This window comes from Silene latifolia, chromosome 5 (genome assembly GCF_048544455.1).
Source record: "Silene latifolia isolate original U9 population chromosome 5, ASM4854445v1, whole genome shotgun sequence".
Lineage (NCBI taxonomy): Eukaryota > Viridiplantae > Streptophyta > Magnoliopsida > Caryophyllales > Caryophyllaceae > Silene > Silene latifolia.
The window spans coordinates 50,642,495-50,665,578 of NC_133530.1; the positions used below are offsets into that span (position 1 = coordinate 50,642,495).

General features: G+C 36.5%; 2 long non-coding RNA genes across 2 annotated transcripts; both read right to left on the reverse strand.

Annotated features, from left to right (window-relative positions):
• Positions 1-629: 629 nt before the first annotated feature.
• LOC141657387 (uncharacterized) lies at positions 630-2,759 on the reverse strand. The gene is made up of 2 exons (XR_012548747.1): positions 2,427-2,759; positions 630-1,116 (listed from the first exon to the last, which is right to left on the reverse strand). It is a non-coding gene; the product is annotated as an uncharacterized LOC141657387 (long non-coding RNA).
• A 9,013-nt stretch (positions 2,760-11,772) lies between these two features.
• Positions 11,773-14,580, reverse strand: LOC141656100 (uncharacterized). Its single transcript, XR_012548337.1, has 3 exons — positions 14,423-14,580; positions 11,974-12,039; positions 11,773-11,874 (listed from the first exon to the last, which is right to left on the reverse strand). It is a non-coding gene; the product is annotated as an uncharacterized LOC141656100 (long non-coding RNA).
• Between the last annotated feature and the right edge of the window lie 8,504 nt (positions 14,581-23,084).

Consider the following 23,084-nt stretch of genomic DNA (forward strand, 5'->3'; position numbering starts at 1 on the left):
AAGCGACAGAAATTGGTAGCCGCGCCAAAAAAATCATGAAGGGGAGCGAACATATGAAGGGGAGCGAACATATGATGTCGATCAAGCGTGACTTTTTGCTAAATACTTCTCCTCATGTCTTTTTCATTTTCTTTGTTTTATGTTCTTTACGTTTTTGTTTTGTGAAGAGCACTAATGTTTTCATTCAAACTCTATGAGTTTCGTGGAATTATAAAAGTACGTATTTTTTAAACTTTACTAGTTATGCTTTTAACATAAATAATATCCTTTTTTGTAAATAGAAAATCACAATTGAAAACTAGTGTTTATAAACTGAAAACATTATGTTTTAACTTGGAAATAGTTGTACAATTAAAATTAGCAATCATCAACGAAGTTAAGAATTATAGTACACAATCTAAAACTACTAGCAATATTAAATATGCGAGTTTCGGAATTAAAAAGGCCATGAAACATAAGCTGAAGAAAACAAAGCAACGTCTAAGGATACATCTCTAACATAGTAGGCCATGCATACACGGTAAAACGTCATGTGTTCCCCAAAGAAATATATAATATTTGAGGTAAAGTACTTAAAGCAAATAACAACAAATGATTAAGTTGTATGAGTAACCAGTTGCCATAACATTAGTTCAAATGATTCAATTTTCAACTTAAAATATGTGGTTCTTTACATAAACTAGTAAACTAACAAGATGAAGTAGCAATATTAAATCCAATATGCTTCCTTAACTTGATAATTCCTACCGATAAAAAAATTTGACCATTACATGTCATATGAAATCGTACTTCATCCAAAATAAAAACAATATTGAAAACCAATACTAAATTAAACTAATATTCAAATGAGCTGTAGATTTGGCGTAAAGCTTCCCAACTCCAACTGTGATGACGTTGGATTAGAACTTCGTTTTCTCTGATTAAAGTGACCTTTCATTCTTTTGCTTCTTCCCTTTGTGGTAGATCGTGTAGGATTGCCACCCTTTCTTCATCAGTTGCAGACTCAAATGTTTGATTTGCTTCTGTAGTGTCATCCGCGGAACCTATTTGTTGTTCAACTGCCTCGAGAGCTTTCTTATACATTTCTTCAATCACCAACCGCGTTTCAGCACTTTCCTGTGATTTTAAGGTTAAATTGTAGAATTTTCTCGCCATCTCATGGCGATAAATAGACCGCTAAGTTTCCAATGTAAAAGCTAAAGTATTCACACTAAATATGTTACACAACTGACGTTGAGTTTTTAACTTACAAAAGCCAGCTTTTCACATAAAACTAGAATGTTAAGTTTTTAAACTAAATAGTTGTGTTCTCAACCTACAATTAGGAGTTATGTATACTATTAAGTTTCTACAATAAATGAGGCTGTTTTCCGTTCAAAACAATCAATCAACAACCAAATTAAACATGGATAAAAAAATCAGATTTGTACATAAAAAGGTTAGGTTTCTCGTATAAAACTAGGCAATACAAAATTTACATAAATTACCATGTTTTAAACATTAAACGCTGCGTTTTTAGCTTTTACATATTAAAAACTAGGCTTACAAAATGACAATGTTCTAAACTTTAATTGTTCTGTCGTCACCCTATAATTAAGAGTGGCATAACATTTAAATTGCCTTCGACTCTAGAAAGTAAAGCATTGAGTTTTGAAGATAAAACAAGCCAATATTAAGCTATGCTATCTGGCAACTACTACATTAAAACAAAATATAACATTAAGTTTTTTAAGTAAAAGTAAAAGTTTTCAAATTAAAATTATTCCTCATTCTGTCAACGGGACATGATATATCTTTCAGCTATAAACCTAAAATCAGTTTTGTATATAAAACTTGCAAATACTTAATTATGTTTGGAGGCTAGTATTGAATCATGCTGATAAATAGACCGCTACGTTTCCAATGTAAAACTTGAAGTATTCACAATAAATATGTTAAACAACCTGAACAACGGATTTACTATATAACGTTGAGTTTCTAACTTAAAAAGGCCAGCTTTTAACATAAAACTAGAATTTTAAGTTTCTAAACTAAATAGTCGTATTCTCAACCTACAATTAGGAGCTATATGTACTACTCCTCTCATCCACACCAAAGGTTACATTGACTTTATCACATTTGTCGAGACGCGTTTTGCAACGTGATTATCTTTAGTTACATATTATTAAAAATTATAAAAATTTGATATTCTTATAGCATTCATTACGATAAATCCAACAAGATCTCACATGGCTATATTTTCTCTTATATATTACGAATAATACCAAATATTCTCTACTGTCATGAATAATGCCAAAAAGTCAATGTAACCTTTGGTCTGGATGGGAGTGAGTATTAAGTTTCTACAATAATAGAGGCCGTTTTCAATCAAAACAATCAATCACCGGCCAATTAAAAAACATGGATAAAAAATATCATATTTTCACCTTCAGTTTTTGATTCAGATTGCACGCATCAATTTCAACTTTGCTTTCCGGATCCTTCATCGCCATTGATTGATCAACATCTTCCACTTTGTTCCTCGTCAAACGCATAAATCGTCTCAACCATCTAGATTATTTACCTACAAATATGTTTACTCTTCCTATTAGAGATTTCTGATCTAAAAAATTGCTTTTTGAAGCATTCATTTGTTGAAAGCAGTTGCCGAAAATCACGAAATTTGCAAAAAAAACCGATTAAAGCTTCTTCTCCCACGTTTAATGCTCAAAAAGTGGGGAAGGGGTAACTGTTTTTATTTTTACGTATTTTTACTTCCTTTTATGTATTTCTACTTTCTATATACTTTAAGCACGAATTTACAAAATCTGTCAACTGGACTATTAACTCTTATTGCAATAAGGATCATCTGTTCCATGTTTGTGTCCCATCTTCTGTGCCACACTCTCTCCTTTTGACACATAGACATAAAAACCACATATATGGTATATTTATTATTTCCTATGTTGATGTGTCAAACAAAGAGTAGCATGGGACAGAAGATGGGACAGAGGATCTTCACTGCTCTTATTAGGTTCGTCCTATACTATAAGATGGTCCTGAGTAGCTGATTAGTTAATACAGCCAATTGCCAAATAGTATTGCCGACCCCAAAAATATTATGTTTGGCAATTAGCTGCGTAGTGCGTAACCCATATTGTATAGTTTTGTGTAGGGGGGAGCAAAACCGGATATCCGATAAAGTTTTGGAAACCGTATCGGATATCCGGTTTTTAAAATCTCCTTTTCTAGTATCCTTATTCGATATGGTTTTTCAGTATATAGGAAAATCATATATCTGGTTTTTCCGTATATTCGGGAACCGTATATCCGGTATCCGGTTTTCAACCTCACTTATGTAATTTAATATATTTTTTTCTTTTCTATGTGTGATTGTTGGTTGTTTTAGTAACTTAAAAGTGTTTTAATAAGTTATAGGAGTAAATAACTTATAAAGTTTAATACTAATAAGGTTTAATCACCAACATATTGGATATTTTGTGATTTATGTATATATTTTAATATTTTATTCTAGGAAAAAGGCGACCGTATCGGATACCGTATATCCGGTTTCATATTTTACCGATCCTTATCCGATACGGTTTTTAAAGCACCGTATCGAATATGCGGTAATTCTTATTGGATATCCCTAAATCCGTATAATTAAATTCGTATAGCGTATCAGATATGTATAATAAAACCGTATCGTATAATTTTACTCAAACCTAATTTCGTGGACGTAGATGATACAAATATATACCAAACAATACATCATAATCAATATATATATATATATATATATATATATATATATATATATATATATATATATATATATATATATATATATATATATATATAGGCGGGATCTCGTGAGTTTGGTTCTTATGGTGAGTTGTGAGTTTGGAAAATGCATTATTGAATTAGAATAAATAGACCGTTAAGATTGAAAGAATACTAACTATAAAAAACAAGAGAACTACAGGACTATCAAACCAAAATCAATTATAATCCTCCGTCTAACGGTCTAACCTCAATAAACTCAAAAACCCAAAATCCCCAAAATCAGAGGAATAGCTTTCTTCTTCTTCTCAATCTTCTCAATCACTAACTAATTTTTATTCTTCTGTTTATTTCTATATTTTGATTTAAGCCAATTAATTACTAAATATTTGAATGAATTGTTTCTCGATTAAGTACTTGAAACTACTCAAGCTGCGATCTTCAATCGAATTCGTCATCATCATCAGATTAATCATCGTAATTATTATCATCATCGAATCCGGTCTCTTAAATCGCGTATAGGTTGATGCGGTGGTAATTATTATCATCATCCAATTGCTGCAAAAGAATTGAGCGGGGATCGACCTGTATAGATTGAAAATCTTTTTTCCCCCATCAAACTTGTAATATGATCACACCATGGGACTTGGTCGGGAAGCAAATGAGCAATAATACTGCAACATCAATTGTTGTTGAAACTTCCAAATATGTAAGTAGTGTATATATAGTTTCTAATGGGATGCGCTTGATTATGAGATCTTCGATATTCTGTGTACCATTCACATTACTGTTTTGATCGATTGCTATTTGCAAGGTCATGGCGATGAGTTGTTTAAGCTGAGCTGAGACCTAAGCTCAGTTCGATCCTTTGGTTGCGAATGCAATGTTCTGCCTGAGAAATCTCTTTTTGTTTCCTGCAAATTCATCGAGAAATTCATAGTTCACAAAGCACTCGATAACTCGACCATACAGGACAGTTATCACACTCATCAGAAATTTGACCTTTTCAAACTCCTGATGACTTTTCATGAATGGTTGAATTAAAGAAAATCGATATATTCCATTTCGATAAAATCCGATCTCAACAATTTTGGTTGCGAAATCTGATGTAAAATTGAGCTTCGTGTAAACTGTAAACAACAACCAGCAGCTGATTCGATGCTGTTGCAGACTTCAGGATTGTTCCTTTTCCGAGTTCATACGAGAAACATCTTTTTGTCATTGTTTCCAGGTTTTTTTCATTAATTCCATTGGCCTTTTAGGTCTTGTTTGTCAGAATGCTAACTGCATTTTCCTGAATTTAACCCGAAATTGTGATTTACCTATCGAATTATCTTGTTTTTTCTAAATCCGGTTTGCGCATTTATTTTGAGTCGATTTAGATTCAGAAAATTTGGTACAGGTCTATTTTTGGTAGTGACAGATGATGTTTGGCATTTGGCAGAACTGTTGCAAAAAAAAGAGTAAAAAAATCAAAGTAGTAGAAAAAATCAAAGTGACACCAGAATAACATCACAATAACAGCAGAATAACAATAAAATAACAGCACAATAACACGTGAAAAATCAAAGTAGTAGAAAAAATCAAGGTGACACCAGAATAACATCACAATAACAGCAGAATAACAGTAGAATAACAACACAATAACACGTGGTAAAAAAAAGAAAAAAAAAATCAAAGTCGTAAAAAAAATCAAAGTGGCACCGGAATAACATCACGATAACACCAGAATAACAGCACAATAACACGCGGTAAAAAAAGAGTAAAAAAATAAAAGTAGTAAAAAAATCAAAGTGACACCGGAGTAACATCACAATAACAGTAGAATAACAGCACAATAACACGTGGCAAAGTCGTAAAAAAAATCAAAGTAACAGCAGAATAACATCACAATAACAACGGAATGACAATAACATGTGGTAAAAAAAAGAGGAAAAAAATCAAAGTCGTTAAAAAAAGCACAATAACAGCACAATAACACGAGGTAAAAAAAATAAGAGTAAAAAATAATTCAATTAAAAAAAATCTGGTACAAAAAGAAAAAGAAAAAAAAGGTAACATAATGAGAAAATTAGAGAAAAATATAAGAGAAAAAAAAAATCAAAGTTGTAAAGAAAAAGCATAATAACACGAGGTAAAAAAAGAGAAAAAAAATTAAAGTAAAAAAAAAAAGTAGCACTAGAAAAAAGAGAAAATAAGTAAATGACAGTAATTTTATATGACAGGTAAGATTAGATCTTGGCCATTCATCTCTAATATAATCTAGTGGCTGAGATTTCCAAGCACAGACTCACAACTCACCATAAGAAACAAAACTCACAAGAACTTATCTCTCTCTCTCTCTCTCTCTCTCTCTCTATATATATATATATAGATTTAGGATCCGGTGAGAACGATCACTCGGTGAGAACGGTGAGAACGATCACTAAACAAAGAATTATAATCAATCTACTTGTCTACGTCATTATTAAATCACAATATCTAACCCTTCTGACCACACACCCACCACCCATCATCTTTCACACCTTAACACGACCACCCACACTGACGGTAGCCTCCACTGCCCACCTCACTGATGGCCGGCGAGTGGAGTTGCCGGAACATCTCAGGCGACCACCATAGATTTTAGCGATGCCGACCTCGACTCCCCAGGTTCTCCAATAAATCCTATCGCAATTTCTCTTGTATCCTCAATCGTCGCTCACTCTTACTCCGGTCACCATCGCCGGCGAGGAATAACGCCGACTAATCTTTCTGGCCTATCATAACTCCATCCGCGATCGCACGACCATTGTCGCATGCTCCTTCGCCGAGCACTACTGTTCCACTTCTGATGATGTCGCCGACTATAGATAATCAACGGCGACCGTTGCCGAACACTCTTATCAGTTTAAGCAAAACGCAATTGGTGAATTTTGTTTCTTCAAAGATGTATCTCAACCCATTTTTAATGTACCTAATAACTGATTTTGTGTATCAATGGTAAGATACATAAAAAAAGTGGGTAGATACGTCAAATATTGGTATAGATACATCTAATAGATGTGAAAAACGGAGGGGATAAGTTAAGACAGAGATGGTAGTGGACCTGAGTTATCACCACGGATGATGTGCGAGAGTTATCATTGGAGGTCGTCAGGCGATAATCGGTCCCCGGCGGAGGAGAGTTCTAATATGATTAAAGGGTAGTCAATTAGCAATTACTCCTTACGATCCCACCTTTGATGAGAAATGTAAAACTCAAAGTGGTGTAAAGAACTAAATCAAAGCAAAAGACTTAACAACCAAAAAACGACAACAACACAACCGTATGGCGGGATTCCATGGTGTAGAACATAAGCGATGTTGAAAACACGAGAGACTATTTCGAGAATATTTGGTAATAAGAACAAATGTGCGGCGAATAGCATACGCCAACATCCAGTTTAATGTCGAAATGTGCGTAATTAAGTGAGTGAGCGGTGCAATAGAGTAACAAGTGAACAAAATTACAAAGATAACCATATCCCACAAGCGTTTCAATTGAAACAAGATGTTATTCCAAGATTCCGCCTTTGATCTCAAAATGCTTGAGAAAATTGTTGTAGTATATTTCATATGAATATTTATTTTATGTTGGTGCATCCAAGACTAAGAAGTGGTCAGAACAGTCTTCTTCGAGGCGGCCCTATACTTATGTTGCCGTGATTTGATCTCAAAATGCGCAGAAAATTCACTATACCTGCCAATCGATAATTTTTCATACAATGGCAAGTTGTCTAGCTGATCACAGTTTTTGTTTTTTTTTACACGGGGTGGAGGCCTTCATATAGAAATGTATTACTTGATGTGAGAAAAGAACTGAAAATTCCTTGCTCAACAAGATTATCGGTGGAGGACTTGGAGGTTGAAATATTTATTTTCATGATTCAGGAATGTTCGAGGTACATTCAATTATTGATATTCCCTCCATTTCAATTTCCTTGAATTTGTTATGGAGGTTTATTTATGAAACAATCCTATTATTATGTATCCAAAACTTTGAGAGATCTGAAGATGGTATTGCTTCTTTTTGTATTATTGATGTTCCCTCCATTTCAATTTGATTGGCTTCATTTTTCGAGGCCTGTGGTTCGCGCTTGAGAAATTATGCGGGCGCACAAAACGACGCAAAATGACTGATTTGAGAGCTTTTCTCTGTTCTTCTTACCGCACCGTTTTTTTGCAAACATCACAATAGTACAGGCTCCTCGTCCTTCAAACAAAAGAAAAGCACAATCCTATGGGGCATTATGATGGAAAATTCGAGTTTTTAAGATATATAAAAGTGAAATCTTATGATAGGCTGATAAGATTGCACACATTTTTATTAATCTCGTCATTGTTTTGTTACAAAATGACAGTCTTATGCAAGATTCCCATATCAAGCAAAGAAGATTATATGCACAAAGCAAACATGACTATGAGGGTGTCTCACGATCCGAGAGAGTGAGATGTTATCGTTGCGATTCGTTCATTAGATGTCGGTCGGTCTTCCTTCTCACTTTGTACTCCGGCAAGGTAGCGTTGTACTCCGACGAGGTGACCGACGAGAGGTTCGGTGATTGATAAGAATGACTGAGGTGTTGAATTAGATTGAAATGTATGGGGAAATATGAGTGAGTCAGGGAGTTATATACTTATATTCTACCTCATACAAACACAATCCTAAATCGTATACTCTACGTCATTAATCCTCACCATGGCACCATCAGTCATTCATCACTATTAACGCATCAATAATGATTAAAACTGTTTGGAGATTACCGGAGGTTCGACAGCACGTTGCCGGCGACCACCAATGATTAAAACTCCAACATTCGTTCCTTTATCAACCAGCAACGCCGGAGAACGGTAATAGCATTCGTGGAGAGATCCCCGACAATATCCTCACCGGAAACAACTGGCACTATCCCGTCGTCAATGGAGCTCCGACAATATCCTCCCCTTCGTTGGTTTCCCATTATTTCATTGTATCTCCACCAATTGTTGATGTATCTAATTACTAATTTAATGTATCTTTACATAGATACACAAAATTAATCACTAGGTACATAAAAATTGGTTTTAGATACATCAATATAGTTACCAGATACATCAATATAGTTACCATATACATCAATTTCCTGTAGTTCAAATTGACAATCATGAATTTTGACGAGTTGTGCAGCCATTGATGGTGCCGGCGGCCAGCCGCGGTGGTCCGAGAGTGAAGCTCGGGTCCTTCGAGATGCTCGATGGTTCACGAAACAGAAATGTCGGGGTCGGGGATGCTCGATGGTGTCGACGAGTTCATCCGGCGTCTTGGATGTTATCGGTGATTCTCAGGCATTGCTAGTGAATGTCGGTGGCAGCGACGGCATGCGACGTGTGGTGGTGGATGGGAATGACAAATGATGGAATGGGGGATTTAGGAGTGGTGTCTTTGTGTGAGAACAAAAAGAGATAGACAGGGACACGGGAATTGGGTTGGGTTATTGTGACTTCGATATAAAGGTGGGCCGTGATTTTTTTAAATTCCATTGTTAATAAGGTCGTTCTCACCGTTCTCACCGAGTGTTCGTTCTCACCGGATCTTACCTCTATATATATATATATATATATATATATATATATATTTAGGATCCGGTGAGAACGAACACTCAATGAGAACGGTGAGAACGACTAACAACCGTTAGATCAAACTAAAATCCTACGGCTGGTACAACAAACACAAACAAATAAAAAGAATGACTACAGCCACCCTTCCCCTTCTCTTACTACCTTTCCATAAAAATTTGGGGAGATTCTCCAACAAAACGACGCAGTTGTGGATCGAAATTGAATTAATTGATGCATATTATTCAACGAAACTGATAAACATCTCTTTTATTTTCAAGCTTTACTACATAGTTTATGTATGTATAAATAATTGTTCCTGATTTGATTTTTTTTTCTAGGGATTTATGGAGATTGAAGGTTCTAGTGAATTAATTGTTTCTAGTGATGCAATTGTTCCAACTGATAGGAATCTTAACGAAAAAACGTCTACTGATTAAGGTATGTATTTATGTTTCATCGTTTTCAATCTGTGTTAAGTTTGTGTTTGTGATAATCGCGTATCAATTGCGGTCAAATTCATGTGGTTCAATCGTGTTTGCGTTTCATCTATTTTCAGATTTTTGTTTGTGTTAAATGTATTCCAATTTAGCTTTTTGTTAGTGCAATCATTTTGCCTTTGGTTTGTCAAACATATCATGTCATGACGTTTTTCGTATTTGATTAGCGTATCAGTTTTAAGAAATATTGACGATAATTCGATAAATAAGCTCTGATATTTTTGGTAATCGATTAGCGTATCTAGCGATATAATTGATGCTTATCAGGTTGAAAATCAGACGATAAATAAGGTATGTTGTTTTTCGTATCTAATTAGCCTATCTAGTGCTACAATTGATGCATATAAATTTTTTTAAAAAAAGTAGACGATAAATAAGCTATGTTGTTTTTCGTATTTGACTGGCGTATCTAGTGATATAGTTGATGCATATCAGTGTGAAGAAAATTAGACGATAAATCAACTCCGCTATTTTTTGTATTTAATTAGTGTATTTAGTGATTTACTTGATGCATATCAGTTTGAACGATAAATAAGCACGGTTGTTTTTCCTGTGTGATTAGCGTATCTAGTTATGTAATGGTTACGTCTCAGTTTTCAGAAAAATTGATAATTCATGTACTCTTATAATGTATACCTTCATGGCCACATGTCTTTCCCAGGAACACACGGGCTTAGGTTACATTCAAAAGCGAATCAATCGAATGGACGAAATAATGTACTTTCCGACTCAAGCAAGAGCACATTGACTACATCATCCTCCTTACCATTTTGGGAATTAAGAAGTTCAATGGCACCCCATAAGGAGAAAGCTATCCGAGAACATAAGAAACCACCGAGAAAATGCAATGCTTGTGGTGAAGTAGGATTCCAGGATAGTCGGAATTGTCCTAGGAGATTCATAGGCAGGTAAAATATTCAATCTAGTATATTTTTTGTAAGTGAGGTATATTTGTTTTTTCTATATTTGTATTGTTGTATCTAATTAATTGTGCAATTTTACTTATGTTAGTCTTGAATTGTTGAAGGATCAAAGGGATAAAGATTATCGACATTAGGATTGAAGATTTGATTCTTGGCACAAGCATTGGAGATTTTAAAGATTTTAGACAAACAATTTTTTTTTTTTTTTTTAATAAAACGCGCATCTACACGGATTATACATGTAACTACGTAAGGCCAATAGTGTATCTACCATAATTATGTATGGTAAGAAACATTTTTGTCGTTTTTTAGTACTAGTCATGGATGATTGTTCCTAGGTTGTGTTTTGTTGGTGTTATGATTAATTGATTATGCTTAGGTTGTACTATCATCTTGTTTCATTGTGTTAATCGGATATTGCATTTAAATTCAAAATCGTATTCAGTTTGCCATTGTTTGGGTTATTTATACATAATAGCTTGAGTATGCTAAAGTTCAAATCGTCTGAAAAGAGTTTGGCACATTTGCGGCATATAACTTGAGGTGGTCGAGATTAACACTCAATATATCTACCATATGTTCAAGGCAGCAAACACACGGTTCTTTCGGGTTTTTAACCCATATGACATTTTACAATTCTAAAAAAGAAAACAACACTCTAGACATCATATGTCAAAAATTCAATCAAGAAGACGAGAACGAAAAAGTTGGAAATTGTTTCAAACAATTCCAACAAAAAATGAGGAAAAAGAAACCTTTGCCTTCATGCATATATGTAGTCTCTTTAAATTAATTTGTATTGAAAAATTGATATTTACGATGGTTCATGTGGTTGACTCTTCTTGAATGGACAAAGGTCAATTGTCGCAACAGATTCGCATTTTAAATTGCTAACGAGGTTACACTACATTTTCATGACAATCCTAAATAAAACTATTACAAAACGACCCTAATTGAATTGAAGAGCCATATTTGCCACCATGGCACATTTCGAAAAAGACGATCAATATCCTTGCTTAATTGCTTGTAGTCGGACTTCCACAAGCTCACACTTCCACATCTACTTAAAATATCTACAAAGCAACCATGTAAATGAAAACATCAGGCTATAATTTAAGAGATTTCAAAAAGAAAAAAAAAATGAGAATGGGAAAAAAATAAAAAGTTTATACCATCCTATTAATTTCTTGCCATCGTAAAAAGTTGACTGCCACTGTCTTTCTATAGCACGCGAAAACCTGCGTATCGATAACAATGTTATAAATATTGTACCAATAATTAAAAATACCAAAACTAGACTTCTATTGCCAACTTTCCAGGACTAGACTTCTTGATGACTACACAAGTAAACAAAAATTGTAGCTACTAGTATATTTGAAGAATACACAATGTAGCACAACACAAAACTAGAAACGTACCTAGTAGATAATTAAACGTAAGTAGAACTCGTTAAAACGTATCTATTGGGTATAGAGCCCCTTAAATGTATAGAACCACTGAGAATTGGATCTCACAGTATACCCCACTAAAAATAGATGTTATCACATCTTTTTGGTGAATTTTTATTCTTAGCAACTATCTCGCATAACTCATTTCGTTGAGAAACCAACCGACACTACCAATAACGACAACAACCTATGTTTAGATGCAGCAAGCAACAATCAATTATGAAGAAGACTAAAAACGTATCTAGTAATAAATTAAACGTAACTATAACCCGTTAAAATGTACCTAGTGGCTACAGAGCCCTACCTTGAGTGTATATCTCAAGGTATACCACTAAATATAAATGCTGCCACATCTTTTTGTTGAATTTTTATTCATAGCAACTATCTCAGATAATTCATTTCTTTGAGTAACCAACCAACACTACCAATAACAACAACAATCTACGTTCAGAGGCAGTAAGCAACAATCAATTATAAACAAGACTATAAACGTACCTAGTAGTAAACTAAACGTAACTAGAGCCCGTTAAAATGTACCTATTGGCTAAGCAATCAATTATAAAACTAATGTAACTTCACAATAGACAGGGAAAATTAAACAATTCAGCTAAAATTAAGTAAACTTATTGGTAGTGAATAAGCGAAAACAACATGTAAAGAGGAAAACATAGTAAATATACGAAAAATGGAAGTATAAATTAAATGCTAAGCAATTGATGAAACTAAATTCGCAAACAACGCAATTTCCAGGAGAACAAACAAAAAAGCGAAGAAATAATAAACATGACGGATAAGAGCGAAAACATCGACTATCAGAGTACTTTAACTGGAAAGAAAAGTATATGCAATCAGGAAAACAACAGTGAATACATAAATAAATTAAAAGTATAAATTAAACAAACCGAGACGGAAAACTAATTGTTAGGGAATCTAGGGTTTAGTAGTGACGGCTACGTCACGACGGCTGTCTCTAGGGTTTAGGTTTTCTGTAAGGTATTATAAATACCGTTCATTCTACCATTATCAACCTACAACTATTCAATAATACAATTTCCCTTCTATGCAATTCTTCCCTTCTCTATAATTCTACATGGTATCAGAGCCTCTTTCTTGAGGACTCTAAAAATCGTTTCCGCTTTCTGCCGGTGGGCGAAATTATATGGCGCTCACCGGCGGGATTTTCCAATCATTGATGATCAAAAAAAAAAAAAGGAAAATGTGACGCCAGTACTCTCACAATTCACAAACCACGCACCACATTAGAGTATACTTCAAACTTTAATACGTACTTTAATGAATGAGTGGTGGTATTGCGAGAGTTCAGATCTCATATTGTCTTAGCCTACATCCCCCAAAAGATCTATTTAATGTAATGAATCCGAAAAATAATTTCTTCCTTTCTCTTTGGTATATGATAAGTTTTCCAACTCATTCAAGGTGGTAAAAAATTGACTGGCGAGTTACGCAATTAAAATCACCATGATGGTGGTTTAAATTTATTTGGAGTCCGAAAAAATCAACGTTCTCCAGATCTTTAAATTGACGGATAATTTTCCGTTTTATTGATATTTGTTAGGTTCGACTAGTGTTCCTACAAATTAACTCATATTCGACAAGTCCGAAAAACTTAACGTTCTTGTTCGAATAAATTTTATGACGAGTCTTATACTCGTTTCTTACCTACCTTTGAAGACGAAGAAGATTCTTGAAGATCAAGAAGATGAAGATCAAAGTTTTTTTTTATTCTGTATTTGTGCAAACTCATGGAAATTTTATCAAATTACCATGAGTTTGAGGGGGGATATTAGGGAATCTAGGGTTTAGTAGTGACGGCTACGTCACGACGGCTGTCTCTAGGGTTTAGGTTTTCTGTAAGGTATTATAAATACCGTTCATTCTACCATTATCAACCTACAACTATTCAATAATACAATTTCCCTTCTATGCAATTCTTCCCTTCTCTATAATTCTACACTAATTAATCACGAAAATGAGAATATTACCTGATTAAGAAAACCTTAAAAGGAAAATCAAAAAAAAAAAAATTGATCCTGCAAGAGTGATTTAAAGCATGCGGAACAAGTTAAAGAGATATTTAAGATCAAAATCATAAAATTGGACAAATTCGAGCAACACAATTAAGAATAAAGCTCAGACAAACACGATTACTTACAAAAATGAAAGAGATTGTTCGATTAAGGAAGCTAATCTGAAAAAATTACGGATGATTGAGCGTGTTCGTCGCCGTCTGCGATCTATTATCTGGAATTTTGACAAGAAAATTGAATTGGGGGAAATATGGTAGAGAGAGATAGTGTGCTGGACAAATGAGAGGAGAGAGAAAGTAATATGAACAAAGTGATGTTTTATACGTAGAAGGTAGTTGTAGATGTGTGCATTAATCTCAGGCGTTGGATTTTTTTAAATCCAATGGTTGTAAGTTGTTCTCACCGTTCTCACCGGATCTTGACTTTCTCTCTCTCTCTCTCTCTCTCTCTATATATATATATATATATATATATATATATTAATAAAGGAAGCTTTTTTTCGAGCGATTTTAGAGAGTCCAACATTCACGAAATACTTTCGACCATTAATAATTAAAAAAACTGGTAATTAGATATAATTGAATATTATTTACGTATTGAAGGAAAGATAAAAGTCTACTACCAACATAATTTGTGCAATCAAACTCTAACACTCAAGTTTTAATCAATAATAATATTTGACATAGACTATGAGACTTATTGCGGAGTAACAATAAGGGAAGAATCATACTTCAATTAAGTGTTTACATGAGAATCAAATAGAACTCATTGATTATGTATAAAACCATGCGTTTAATTCTTTTTGTTCATTAAACTCTTTGATAGATAGTCCACTTTTGATATTTGTTTTATTTGTTTATTGATGTTGATATTGCTAATATGATACATACCTCTTTTTTTATTTCTATAGTTAACTTAATTATGTAATTTTTTGCTAATTTTCTTTTGCTTTATAAATGCTTTCAGGAGTAGATGTACGTGAGATTATTCATTTGCTGAAGTCATCAACACAACAACAATAGCTTGGTTGTAAATTTTTAGATTACATCATATAAAGGTAACTTTTATTAAAATATTATGAAGTAAAAGACAACATAATCAAATGTCCTCTTAATAGGAGTAAAATTTAAATGAAGGCAATTGAAGAAATCAATTAGCTTACTTTAAGGATGCAGTTTGCTCCACTGATGCTAACACGAGAATGTGAAAATTGACTATATACGGAGTACCTATTTCGAAAACTCATACCATTAATTACACTATAGATTTTCGATAGTATGGCTTATATGTTTCTATTTTAAGTTCGTATAAATTGTCGATTCTATCATGTGCCAATTATTTCTTACGAAGTGTTTCTTAAAATTGATTATATGTAACTGGAAAGGAATAAGAGTAACTCTTGTGTAAGGAGATTTTACATTAATATAATTGTAAAACATACAAATACAATCCTATTAATGAGTAAAAGTAATTATTAAAAGTGTCCGTAAATTTGTGTCAAACTGCATTATCCAAATATTTGTTTGTATTTTAACTATTAGTGAGTAAGGCTGAACATTTGTTTTTTTAACACCCTCCAAGTTAGTAGGTATTTGAGTATGTAGTAGTAAAACGTACTCGATAATAATTAAGTGTAACACCCCCGCACACCAGGATGCCTTACCAATGACCATTCCAGTGTATGACGGTGTCACCATCTCGGTTTTCCGAGGGAGTAGATCAAATTAGACAACAAAAGAACAATCTTATATTATTAAATGATTCGTACCATACAACTCAATACAAAGTCTTTATAACTGAGATACAACTACAACACTTATGACCCGCATCTCTAAACTGGTAGCGTGATGACTCGATCCCTCCAATCCTAGCAGCCACAATCAGCAATACCTGCTAAGCCAACTGCTCACCATCCCCGAATGGATCACCGCAGTTTTACAAAACAACAACAACGGGGTCGATCGACTAATCAAATGTAAGAGAATAACAATGTAAACGGTGATCACCCTCTATCCCGGTCTCACGACCTCGTACGAAGAATCGACTACACCCGAAGGGTGTAGCCCTGCCAGATTACCCATCGCAACAGGTAATCCTCGCCGCCAGTGGGTGACCGCAATCCATCCCACCTAGTCCAGCTCATCAACGAGCGACTAACAATCCCTATACCTTAATGTGCACATCCCCTCCCGTGGCGGGTTCCACGGAGGGCAAACTAGGGTGTGAAGTCACTCCCGCAAGTGACTCCACCACCATCACAACACACACAGCCTCACAGCTGTCACAACACCACAATCGTCATAACCCCGCCACAACACCACCGTCACCACTACACCAATACTCCGATGATCAGTAGATAACAATTATACATTGTACAATCATAATCTTAAATCAATTAACAGTAAACAGAGTAGGGAAACCCTACCTCGTCGCTAAGCATGTAAGACCTCCATACACAGCCACGCACGACTCCAATAAGCATCCTAACCACGATAACCATCTCCTATTACACAGCTATACTCAAAGAATCACTCAAATGAACACAAGGCAGAAACTTACCTAACATTACGCATCGACGACGACATAGACGACCACCACCCACGTCATCCTTCCTCAGCGAATCCCGTCATTCCCATGGTGGAGATTTAGGCTAATTACATTAAAGTGCGAAGCTATGGAGTGATAGTGGAGGGAGATAGGCTAGGGTTAGAGAAAGAGAAACTGTCGAGGAAATGAGAAAATGAAATGAATCTCGCGAACTTGCATTTATATTAACGTGTCGACCGCAGCCATACTCGGTCGAGTACAGGAGTACTCGGCCGAGTAGGCTCTGCTCGGTCGAGTATGGGTGATACTCGGCCGAGTAGCCTCAGCTAGGTCGAGCAAGTTATCCTATAAACCTCATGTTACAAGCCTGATCCCTCACCCATTCATCCCTAAGGTCTGTTTGGTCAACAAGATCGGTCAACAACGTTCTTAAATATCCTGGGTATTACAATCTTCCCCCCTTAAAAAGAACTTCGTCCCCGAAGTTCAGCCCGCACGACACTCTCCTCAGGTTTACGTACCGTGACATTAACCACCTACACCAAGGTGCACAAATTCAAACCATCCTGACATTACCATCATACCACCTTACTCAAACAACACTCACCTATCACAGCTACTTCTCCAAACAATACTAATCACCAACTTTCACATATACATACGAAAATTAACGAATTCATATGCATTCTTTTGCCAAAAGCGACACAACTACTATCAACCATACACAAATGTGAAGCAATACTCGGAACAACACTCAACCATACAAATATACCAATATACAAATGCAAAACCATACACAAATGCGAACCACCACATTCTGTACGCTTTATATCAATTATCATAAATTGAATTGAGACACCCGTGCACAGTATAACCTTCATATTACTTGAATACAACATGGATACAGCTTAAAGGAAACATGAATGTAATTCCGAATGCTAACATGCCTAACATACATGTGATTCCAAATATCATAGGTATAATTAAATACATATTTCTCATAAATAAATACGTATAATTAAATACATATTTCACATAAATAAATACTTAGTTCCGCGACATTACTCTTCCCCTCTTAAAGGAACTTCGTCCCCGAAGTTCACCACTAGCCACTTCCCGTGCCCAAAGCCAATACGTACCTCATGACGGAAACATTACTCATAGACTCTTGTAGCACAACTTACTTTATGACATTACACACTTGTGACTTATAAAGACCAAATATTTCAGCAACCAAGTAGTGTATAAAAATTAAAATATGGAATTAATGAGAAATAGCAGTTTTATGCGTAACCCGTTGAGGCAATTATCACTGTAACCAAACATATATACGTATAAAACTTGTTACAGTTACCACGTTGTATGAGTATGGTGTTACCTATCATATAATTTAGTGATTCGGGTATTCCTCCCTTAAACAATTTAAGTTTCTAGTAACCAACCAATGTTATACAACTAAACATTCACAAATTCATAGCTTATTCCAACAATCACGTATCCGTGATACAATCATAATCCATCTGTGGAACATCATATAGTATAAAATAGCAAAATAAGGCACTAACAAACTCTTTCATACAATTATCACATAACTTATGTAATTCACAAAGCTATTTCCCATCAGTTCCCTGTATCAGCAATAATCGGCCGAGTATGAAAGGCTACTCGGTCGAGTAAGCTCTACTCGGTCGAGTATATTTGTATACTCGGCCGAGTAAGCTCTACTCGGTCGAGTAATAACTATGCTCGGTCGAGTTATGACAGCCAGAGAGCGTTTTGACGACATTACCTAGAGCATTCACAATCAACCTGCATCAAATTCTTCCCAGTAATATTAAACACGACTAATTCCTAACATAAACGACATTCAACACGTCTCCATACGATAAATTAAGTAAGTAACGGCCTTATGGCCGAGTACAGTCATCCAACAATAGATGATAAATCCCGAAAGCAACAACCAAAATAGAAGTACTAAATCCGGCACAAACGAAATAAATCCAACATCAAAGAAGTCAACCCAAATAATCCAACAACATAAGATCAATAACGAGGACCCTCCTCCATGTCATCGTCACCACCTGCGCCAGAAGTACCTGCACCTGAACTCCCCGCTCCTGGAAAGCCTGCTGCTGCTGAGTAATCCCCTCCTAGCTGACTGCCAGCGGTGGCTCCCCACGGTCCCACGAGGTAGCCGAACTCAGTCTCCTCCGGAGGTCTCCAGTAACTCGGGTCAACCCCATAGCTGTGGAAAACTCCAGTATCCACTCCCGGTCCCCTCCACCAGACAGGCTGTGCTAACTGTGTCCCTATGCCCTGGTTAAGGGTCATCTCATGCAGGTTGTGGAGCACCAAAGTAGAAGAGATCCGCTCAGCCAGATCATGCGGCTGCATCCTGGGATCATGCACTGTGGGGTAGGGCGAATACTGGTAAGGGTAGTAAGGATAGGAGTCAGGAGTAGAGTAAGAGGGCTCAGGTACAACCGGGTCTGCCCTAGACTGCCTCACTCCACGGAGCTCCCTAGGTGGGAGAGGTGCCTGCTGCTCTCCCTCAGGTACGGTGACAGGCTCAGGTAAGTCTAAGAGAATCCGTGGGTCAATCAGGTAGGACTGGGGCTCAGGTCTAGGAATGGCACAAGTCTCCCACTCAGCCAAATGATCAACAACAGGGAGATGAGCTGGGTCCGGAAGCACCATCCACATAGTTCCCCTCACCCTCCAGGCATAAGACCCATCATCCATCTTCCTCAACCATCGGTTCTGACGCCAGTACTGAGCGTCCATGGTAGGCACAATCTCTACATACTCATTCCCCTTAGGAGGTGGGGCCTTAAAATCGGTCAGGCGCTGAGCTAGGCGGGTCACTATGGCCCCGCAGGCAATATGTCGAGCCTCGGACTGTGCCATGCGCTCAAGACTAGAGCACACCATACCAGGGACACTGTAGTAGAACGGTTTCTGACGGTGTAGGTTAAGGTAAGACATAAGAAGCATAACCTCATGAGAATTAAGCTTGCTCACATCATCTCTCGAGTACAACAAACAGGTCATCATCCTCAGAAACATACGAAGGGAAATGTGCTGAACATCATTAATAAGCATGGCACTGGCACTAGGGGCAGGTCTGCCAGTCAAATATGGAAGGTAAAGAGGTGCACCACTGTTCTTGGCCACATCACTAAGGTACCCCTCCCCCTCGGCCTCAAGACCCAAATGATCCGCAAACTCATCTAGGGTAAGCTCATGATCTTCATTCATGAGACGAAAAGAGACAGTCTTTCCCTTCTTATCATAAACAAAAGAGCTCAAAAACTCTAAGGTCAAGTGGGGGTAGGATTTCTTTCTCAGATGGTACAACCCCTCCATACCCAAAATCTGAAAGATGTGAAATATGTCCTCCTTGATCCCTAAAGTCTCAAGGATACCAGGATTAACACAGTGGGTGGGAGGAAAAGGGCGACGCATAAGAGCCACAAAAGCCTTACGATGATTGAAGTAAGAGAATATTACCGATGGATGTGCCTCCACCGGTGGAACTACCGGTTCAGTGCTTGACTGACCAGTCTCAAGCTGGACATTAGCACGAGTTCTTTTGTTGGGTAAGCCTCTGGTTTTCACCATACTGGAAGGAAACAATCTTTAACAGGGGATTGACACAAAAAAATTCTTAGTGCAAAAGACGGACTGTTTTCAATTGTATAACGATTTTTGAACAATCTTTTTAAGACAAATTATCAGAAAATCACCAATTACCCTACAATTTATATGGTTGCAAGCTTTAAATTGTTTCAAATTAAGGAATAATCATCAACAACCAAGAGAGTTTCGTTTTTGGTAACCCTAGAATTCAGAAATTGAATTTTAAACCATGAAATTAATCAATCAAGGCATACACAAGATCTATATACAGCTGAATCCAAGAACCAATAAGTTAAAGACTAAATTTCAACTGTTTTAGCAAGGAAATCGAAATTTAGCATGCTAGTATACCATAACTTTGGAAACAAATGAGGAAATTGAGTTTAAATCTTACCTTAAATTGATTTGGGGCAAACAAGAACAAGTGGAACACCAAGGTTTTACCCAAAAGCTTGAGAAAGGAAGGATATGGAGTTTTTAGAGAGAAGGGAAGGTGAAGATGGGAGGCGGAAATAAGAAAGAAAGGCACGAAAATAGGGTTTTTGTATAACCCGTATAAGACTGCTACAAGATTACTACTCGGTCGAGTATTGGGAATACTCGGCCGAGTGTCGACTACTCGGTCGAGTGTTTAGGAATACTCGGCCGAGTGTGGTCTACTCGGTCGAGTACCCTTCTTACTCGGTCGAATTTTGAAGAACAGAAGCGATATTTATTTCCACAAAACATATACTCGGTTGTATAGCTTGATACTCGGCCGAGTATGGTCTACTCGGTCGAGTACAGTCATCTCCTCGGTCGAGTTTTCCGAAAGTGAAGAAAAAGTCGTAACTTTTCATTGTTCATGCAAAATTAGATAATATCGTTCGGAGTTCCGTGCAACCGGCTCGTCACTATTAAAGCTGATTTCTACCACATAAACACATAACAACACGTATATTTGTACATCCATCATCAGACAATCATCACTCTTACCTTCATTCCTCTCTATGCCAAGAAACTATTATCCCATACCCTTATAGCATACGTCAACAATCTAATTACGGTACCTACAAGGTTTAGCTCTTATATCACATCATCTCTAATTCTACTAGTCACCAACCATACACCTTAACCACATTTGCAACGCAACAATTCAACACACAACACATTCATCGTGAAACAAATTGGTTAACTTACTACTGGTCGCACATTGCAAAAATTCCATCACTCACTCCAACTTTTCCACACATACATCAAAACACATATCACCCTAATAATAGATACACTGTGTCATCACCAAGCAATCAACGACTCTCACTAGCTACCCTTTTTCCCGTGCCTGGCTTAAGTCCGATGGGGCCATGATTTTGAAATGAGGGCGCCTACTCACCCAAAATCTAGCATCGGCTGGGGCTCCCAACGTACATACACCAGGTTCATTTTAATTGACACCCTATATTCATTAGATTCATTGGTTCAGGTTCCAAAATCGTCGGCTCTGATACCACTTTGTAACACCCCCGCACACCAGGATGCCTTACCAAGGACCATTCCAGTATATGACGGTGTCACCATCTCGGTTTCCTGAGGGAGTAGATCTGTAGATACCCGTATCCGTCGATATTGGAATTTATAGAGAACCCGACAAACACCCGATGATGATAGGACACATGTATTCTTTAGTTGTCATTGTCGTTATTTGGGTTCGTTTTACGATGTAGAATGGGCGTCGTCGATGAAGTATTTTATTATTTTAAATGATATTTAAATTATGGCTTTTTTTAGGTGAATTCAATTTATTTTATTTAATTTTGAATTTATTTTCCCAAGTTTATTTTATTGAAAATAAAATAAATATTTGATTTGAAAAATCATTTTATGAGTATATTTGGTTTGAAAAATCATTTATTTTAATGTGTTAATTGATTTGAAAAATCGATTTGAAAATCGAAAAGAACTCGTTTTGAACATGTGTTTTTGAGCTCGATTTTAGCTCGGTTTTTGAGCCCGTTTTCTTTAAGAGTTGGCACGAATCTCGAGTACACTAACCAACCTAGACCACTACCCATCCAACCCAGTTCGAACCCCCATAACCACGGCCCACATCCCATCCCAAACACCCCCCAAACAGCCCGCTTACACATAGCAGCCCCCCTGTTTCGCAGCTCAAATCCCGAGCCCAAAACCCGCTCCAAATACCACCAAAACCCGTGCCCATTAACCCTAACACATACCCTAATATCCTACCCATATTACCTTACCTTAACCACCAAGGAAACCCCCCATACGAACCCTAGGAGACCCCCCAAAAGCTGCTGGACAGCAGCTATGTGCAAACAGGCCCGACTGCCTCTCCTCCCCTTTTACCCTACTTTAACTCCTTATAAATACCCTCCCTTCACCATACATTCATTCCTCTAAGTTCTCCATAGATCCTACCTTCACTCACAAGCTTTAAAACTCAGAAACAAACCCTAATTGCCTCTCAAAAACCCTCCACAAAACCGACATCCAAACTGGAACAGTTTGTGTGTCCTCTTCGAAAAACAATTCGTTCCTCCCTCAAACCTCCATCAAAACTCGAGTTTCTTGTTCCTAATTAACCATATAACATCCATC